Source organism: Macrobrachium nipponense, chromosome 25 (genome assembly GCF_015104395.2).
Source record: "Macrobrachium nipponense isolate FS-2020 chromosome 25, ASM1510439v2, whole genome shotgun sequence".
NCBI classification, from domain to species: Eukaryota; Metazoa; Arthropoda; class Malacostraca; order Decapoda; family Palaemonidae; genus Macrobrachium; species Macrobrachium nipponense.
Window position 1 is genome coordinate 8085788 of NC_087214.1, and position 5816 is coordinate 8091603.

The 5816-nt window shown below is 35.3% G+C and overlaps 1 long non-coding RNA gene across 1 annotated transcript; it reads left to right on the forward strand.

Annotated features, from left to right (window-relative positions):
- The first annotated feature begins 576 nt into the window (after positions 1-576).
- Positions 577-1482, forward strand: LOC135199148 (uncharacterized). The gene is made up of 2 exons (XR_010310931.1): positions 577-708; positions 1143-1482. It is a non-coding gene; the product is annotated as an uncharacterized LOC135199148 (long non-coding RNA).
- The last annotated feature ends 4334 nt before the right edge of the window (positions 1483-5816 follow it).

A 5816-nucleotide genomic window follows, 5' to 3' on the forward strand; every position in this document is an offset into this window, starting at 1 on the left:
TCCACCACTCCCCTTTGTCCAGAAGGTGAAAAGTGCATCAACACCGATGGAAATTATTCCTGCGCTTGTCAAAATGTTCACGTGAGTGTCTGTCTAGTATGTATGTGTATATATATATATATATAGTATATATATATATATATATATATATATATATATATATATATATATATATATATATATATATATATTATATATAATATATATATATATATATATATATAGTATATAGATATATATATATATATATATATATATATATATATATATGATCAAATAGTTATCTGACGGGGACAGAGTATTCCAGAAATAACGATTTTAGTAGCAAAGGAAAATATGAGTTTTCGGGGATATCTGTTGCGTTACAATCAATATTTCCACCATAATGCTCCTAAGAGAACGACCAACTCTCCCTTTTTGAAAGGAGATATGCAGGTATTTCTTCCTTCACATCCATCCACATTAGTTCCTCCATTCAGGCGGCAGCCATTCATCACAACTCTATTTCCCAAACGTTTTCAGCTCAGTGCGAACAAGGAGGAGTTCTCCTCTTCGGTTCATCGTGTGTCAGATTCTTCCAGTTCCCCCGGTTGGATGTTACCTGGTATGAGGCACGTTTCAGCTGTGCGTATTCAAACGGCTTGTTTTCCGTAACGAAGCAAGAACACATCGACCTCATCACTAGTCACCTCTTGAACAAATTTATCGGTAAGTGTGTGTGTTTACATATATATATATATATATATATATATATATATATATATATATATATATATATATATCTATATATATATATATATATATTATATATATATATATATATATAGATATATATATATTTATATATATATATATATATATATATATATATATATATATATATATATATATATATATATATATATATATATATATATATATATATTATATATATATATATATATATATATATATATGGACTCTACTGGTCACTTTTTACTAGATACTTCTGTAGTTGTAATAAACACAGTCCTCTTCACTTCTCGAACTCTTCACACTCTGTGGATATGATGACACATCGTAGGATCTATAGTATGATCTGTACTGCTAAGCAAACATGAACAGAGAATATTTATATTAGAAATTCATTCATTTCCTTCCAGACGCCGCCTGGGTCGGGTCTACACTAAACCAAGTGGGCGTTGTAAACAACTTGTGTCCAGTCCTTGCGTTGAGTCGTGCCACATCCTCCTATGTTACAAGCGAGATTCCATGTGATACCCTTAGCATTACCACCTGTATTTGCGAAACCACGAAAATGTGGTAGCAAGCAATTCCAAAAGGAATCATTTCCTCAAAAGAAATGATTTAATATTGACGTTGGAATAAACAGAGGGACTTGCCAGTTTCGCAAAACCCCTCTGGTGTTTTGTGGGGGAGATCAAAGATGACCGAATTCTTCGCAACTTCTGTTTTTTTATAAAATAAAAGAGTTATTAATGCCATGAGAGTTTTCTCTTTCCTTTGTCTAAACACTCGAGTCTTTGGACACAAAAAAAAGGGTCCATTCGTCTCAAATTAGGTGATATTCTCGTGGTCAGCTTGGCCAAGCGAGTGCCAATACAGTGCATGTAGTCTTATTTGTGAGCTACAAAGATGAATATAGGATCAGTCGAAACCATTTGAACAACAAAGTTAAAATCGGATCATCCAATAGCGAACAGCATCGTCAATGGAAAATTCACCCAAAACGTAAAACGTGTTCAGTCTGAAGTAGTAGTTCAGTTTTACCGGTACTACACTTTTCCCGAAGCAAGAGATGAAACGACTATTAGCGGTCACCGGTAGACGAAGGACGTCAGGGCGGACATTTTGGCAGATAGCGAGATTTTAATGATACTTTCTGTCTTTTAATTAAGGAGAAAATATGTGGGGCTTTCCAAAATTCCAGGAGTTACACCGGTATTGCAAAGTTAACCAACATGTAACGGACACATCATAGCCAATAAAGGATAGGAAAAAGGGAAAACAGAGAGAGAGAGAGAGAGAGAAATCCTTACTCATGGGAGAACCATTCTTAAGATACTCATTACAGAATCCATCTCTGTATCCCGGACTTATTTAATAAACTTCAGGAATAATATTCGTTTCGGTCTCTGAACATGTTCAATAACGTAACTGAAATAATGACCAAAGCAAGTGAATAATAATAATAATAATAATAATAATAATAATAATAATAATAATAATAATAATAATACCATGGGACACCAGAGTTGAAGAGAAAGAAAGGGAAAAAATGGATAAGTATCAAGACCTGAAAATAGAAATAAGAAGGATATAGGATATGTCAGTGGAAATCGTACCCATAATCATAGGAGCACTAGGCACAATCCCAAGATCCCTGAAAAGGAATCTAGAACAACTAGAGGCTGAAGTAGCTCCAGGACTCATGCAGAAGAGTGTGATCCTAGAAACAGCGCACACAGTAAGAAAAGTGATGGACTCCTAAGGAGGCAGGATGCAACCCGGAACCCCACACTATAAAATACCACCCAGTCGAATTGGAGGACTGAGATAGACAAAAAGAAAAAAAAATAATAATAATAATAAGGCCTTAAAAAAAATTGATGCTATTCGTAACTACGTTAACATTAATGGTAGACAGGCGCTAATCTCCTGACAGGGGACCGTAGACAGGACGGTATTTTATGGGGAATAAACTCTCATCATTCTTAGCCTCTTTACAATCATGCAGAATGAGGGGACGTGTGCTCTGTCTTCTACGGGAGGGACGGTGCATAGCATCCTTGAGGTCGGGACTTTAGGCCTCGACTCTCTTGTTAAACCGCTATGAACACACTTGAAAAAAAAAGCCTTATAATGAAAAATCATCTTTCTTATGTCATATCTAAAGAAAAAATATTTGCTATTAGATAAAAAGATAATCTAAAGCAAGAAATGTCTATTTTCAGGAGCAGATAACTCATTGAACGGTTAAAAATGAGCATCATTATAAAGAAGATGGCCGTGGTAAGGTTAGCAATAAAATAAAAAATATGTTTTTGATATTGGAGATGAAGGAGACCTTATTCCAGCTAGGATTATCACTCTTGGAGCAGCTACTGAGTGAAGTTTAAACCTGTAGAAGAGAAATAAACATTTGACTTGAGGGGATGATCCTGAATGAGAAAACTCTAGGAAACCATACAGGAAACTCCTCCTTCACATTTCACCTTAGTAGCTATAAAAAGAACCTGTGGACATACTCTGGTCACTGGAAAAGAAACTATCTTATTTAAAAAAATATATATAAATTGTGTCAACGTATATACGAAGTCAGTGGGATAGAATAATATTTATACCTAAAAACTGATGTTTGAATGAATTATGAAGTAAACTGAATATTTTGAACAAACTCTGGACGTTCCTTCTGGTCACACACACAGAATTGATCGCCTCTTGGCCTCTGTGGAGGATGCAGGATAGCCAACATGGAAAAAAGCTAAAACTTGGCAGTATAAAGTAATGATTTAATGTTCTCGAGCTGAGCCAAAGAAGGAGAGATCGTTGTCTATTATTGTAGGATTATAGACTTGACAAATAGCACCTGATGTGGCATATTGAACGCAGTTCCTTTACTTCAAGATTGTTCGGAGTTGGCATCCTTGACGCCTCAGTTGCCTCTGAATGTAAAAGTTAAGTTTCCATCACATTAAATTCTGGTTAGAGTTTCAAAGATCTGAAGGTGCTGCTAACATAGTACAACAAAACCTTACATTACTGTACGCTAAATAAAATGAGTTTGCTGTTATTATATATCTCAAGTTTCCTAAAATCACGAGAAATAGGATATATACGTCATGTTTGAATTCAGCGGAAATATTTTCCTTCAGAATTACCAATTTTGAGATCTTTTGTAACTTTCATTTGCCCTTCCAGTATTGATTGACCTCATAAGTCCCAGCACTTAGCCTTTGTCTTAAACTATATTCCATTCCGACACTCGAGTCTGGACAGTCAATTTCTCTCTCTCTCGCCACCGTAAACCGACCTATTTTAAAGTTATCACTATCATCATTAAATATAAAAGTGGCAACAGAGAGAGAGAGAGAGAGATAGAGAGAGAGAGAGAGAGAGAGATGCTAAAGGACGGCATTTCTGCCGAAATGTCGGTCCTTCCGTTACATACAAAATGTAGAGCAGTTTACGGCCTTTCCGCCGATATATATATCATCAAAATATGTATCCTGTACGCATAATTATACGTATATTTGTATGTGCGAGAAAACACAACCGCAGCGGGACTCCGTCCCCTTTTGTATGTGCTCGTGACGGACACTACGTTTCCATGTGCACAGCCTCCTCATATATATATAATATATATATATGTATATATATGTATGTATATATATATATATATATATATATATATATATATATATATATATATATGTATGTGTGTGTGTGTGTGTGTGTGTGTGTGTGTGGGTGTGTTTGTGTATTTGTTTCTGATCAATAAACCAGTACAGCTCTTTCGATGTCTCAGTTCGATCCTCACAGATGCACTAGATCAGTCGACTTCGATTTATGCCTTGATGTCTTTTCAATGGAAGCTTTTCGGGCCAAGTATGACCTCGATGAGGTCTTACTTGGCAATGATTACCTCACCGAGGTCTTCCTGGAAAGGATGACCCCTCTGAGGTCCGCAGGGCGATACTTACCTCGTCGAGGTCAGCCACGGGCTAGAATGACCTAGTGGAGGTCATCCCAGGCTAGGATTACCACTTTGTAATATCTTGAGAGAGAGAGAGAGAGAGAGAGAGAGAGAGAGAGAGAGGAGTGTTAATTTTTCTAGGTATCCGAATATACTAAAATACCATTTTCTATAAAAAAAAAACAATTTTTCTTCCTGAATAGAAAAACGTAAGAAATAGCTAAATGGTTACTATAGTAATCTCGTCTGCCTCGTGCCTAAATTTCATAAATCAAATAAAATCACTCTGAAGATAAAGATACTGAATCATTATATAACGAAAGGCATTGCTAGTAATGCAAAGAAGATTTCTGCTCTTTATTCACCCTAAATAAAGGGCATTGCGCGCTAAGAATACCAAATATAGGATATTTTTTATCATGTAATGTTTTAACAAGATTGTACACTAAAGACATCTATTGAGTGCTATGACAGTCTTCGGATGAAGTGTGGTTGGTTGTTTGAAGATGAAACTTAAATATTGTTTTAGCAATACCACGAATAAATCCTGTATCGAGATATATGATAACTATTAGTAAGGAACTTTGATATATCTAAAATTGAACCTTAATATTAAGGGGACGTTTCGAAGAACGGGAAAAGTTGTCAACAAAGGACCAAGTTCGTTCTGGTAATAAACAATGGCTGCTCCTTGTCCGGCGGATAGGAAGCAGATTGCCAACATCATAGAGCTTTAACAGGCAATTAAGGCCAATTAACGAAAGGAATATTTTGTCATTTTCATTCCAAAAATTACCAAATAGCGCAGAAAAGGAACCGGATTCTCTTCGTTTAAAAGTTTTAAAAGTTGAGATTTCATGACCCATCAAGGACTATTCATATCAAACATCATGAATCCTTTAAATTTTATTTTAATAGAAATTTGCCGTTTTGGAAATATATTCAATAATAATAATTTTTCCTGGTTGGAAAGTGTCTCGAGTTTGCTCAAATTCGCGGAAATTCGAAAATTGGTGTTGAAATACGTCCGATATTTGTTACTCAGAAAAACCGACCTTAAAATTCCAGGATACGATAGGAAATCGAGAAGCAACCCGAGAATATGAATAATTAAAATGGA